We start from the raw sequence: 1,608 nt of genomic DNA on the forward strand, positions 1-1,608 counted from the left end.
TAAGCTAAATAACTTTTAAAATATTTTCTATAATTTAATTGGCCTTTAAATGTTTTCTCTTTGGGAAACATTAGCTGAACTTTGGCTTTTTTTATCCAACTGGTTAATTCTGACTATTAGCCTCCCCCCCCCCCACCTTTAATGAGTTACTTTAAAAACTGGGGTTTTTGCAATATTTGAAGTTTTGATTTTCCGAAGTGGAATCCAATAACCTTTGCATATCTAGTGTTGCTCACATTAATGGTGGTGGAGGGCAATGATTAGAAACTTCACTATACATAAACATCATAAATTGGAAAGAATATTATGAACAGAAAGAAATTAAAGGTTAAGGAGTAAAAGAAGGTTCAAATAATTTTGAACACAAACAATTCCATCTGTAATAAAAAAAAACAGAAAAACATGGATATTTGAGAGCTCTAGTTCTGAAATTTTTAAAAAAAATTCAAAAACCCTTAGTATTCAAGGCATGAAAATAAATATAAAATGGAAAACAATGCAATAATACAACCCTAATATGACATTTATTTTTAATAAATAATCCCAAATAAAATGAAGTTTCACAAAATCTCGTCTTTAACCAACAAAATATATTACACTACACATATCAAACACAAATTCTACCATTTCCTCCTTTCCATGCATTAGACTGTCAAAGCTTCATGCAATGCACATTTTATTTCTCCGTGGAATCTAGGTCTAGTAGCAGCTAGTTGCAAGTCAGAAGTATTATAGAGAATCCATAGCCACTAGAATGACCTCTATTCTCATCTGCAGCAAATGACTTAGAGTTAAGGCAGTCAGTTTTTACTTATATACATATATTTCCATCTTTAAAAAAAACCTTGAGATTTTGTTATGTTCTCTGCTTTTACTGTAGTGTGTTTCATGAAGCTTTTGTAGAGTTCAACATTATTTTAAAAAATCTTGACTTTTAAAAGAACCTTTTTGGTACTGCTGCACGTTGGGTAGAATGTAACATTAATTTAAGCATAAAATGGTAAGTACATTGTATTGTATAAACTAATTCAAAGCTACAGGAAAAGTTTTCTTAATCTAACCAAATATAAGGCTGTAGCAATGATAAAGAGTAGTGGAATACAAGGGGGGGAATGAATAAATAAATAAAATGACTTTTGATCAGTGGCCATTCGTTATTTTGCTTTCTGGCATATGAAAGAAATTGTCTTCTTTGAGTTTCAAATGTTCTGGTAAATCCAGTTGTCCCTTAGCTTCTTCAATATCATCTTGAACTGCTGAAATAAGGTCATCAATTAAATTAAAGTTTTTCTCTAGTCTGAGTAGCCAGTGATGACTAGACTAAGGATTTCTCCATAGAAGTCCTCTTTGAAGGTACGTATAATGTGAGTTTCCACAGATTTTTTTAGTGTTCTTGTAGAATGGGTTCCACCCTATCCTTAAAACCATCTTATGGACATCTCCATTTCCAACAGAGGCCCAACCATAATAAATTCCAGTAGATCAATCACGTGGAAGATTATCTGCTACTTGTTCAGGAAAGCTAGCAGTGGGGCTGCCAAGCTGCTTGGAGCCCCGTCCGAAGCCCCTCACCACTTTACCCGGGCAGAAATAAGGCAGGTGCTTCAT

At 33.4% G+C, this 1,608-nt stretch overlaps 1 pseudogene; it reads right to left on the reverse strand.

Annotated features, from left to right (window-relative positions):
• Nucleotides 1-1,140: 1,140 nt before the first annotated feature.
• Nucleotides 1,141-1,608, reverse strand: LOC110220226 (riboflavin kinase pseudogene; annotated as a pseudogene).

This window comes from Phascolarctos cinereus, unplaced genomic scaffold (genome assembly GCF_003287225.1).
Source record: "Phascolarctos cinereus isolate Bilbo 61053 unplaced genomic scaffold, phaCin_HiC Scaffold_726;HRSCAF=1367, whole genome shotgun sequence".
Classification (NCBI taxonomy): Eukaryota; Metazoa; Chordata; class Mammalia; order Diprotodontia; family Phascolarctidae; genus Phascolarctos; species Phascolarctos cinereus.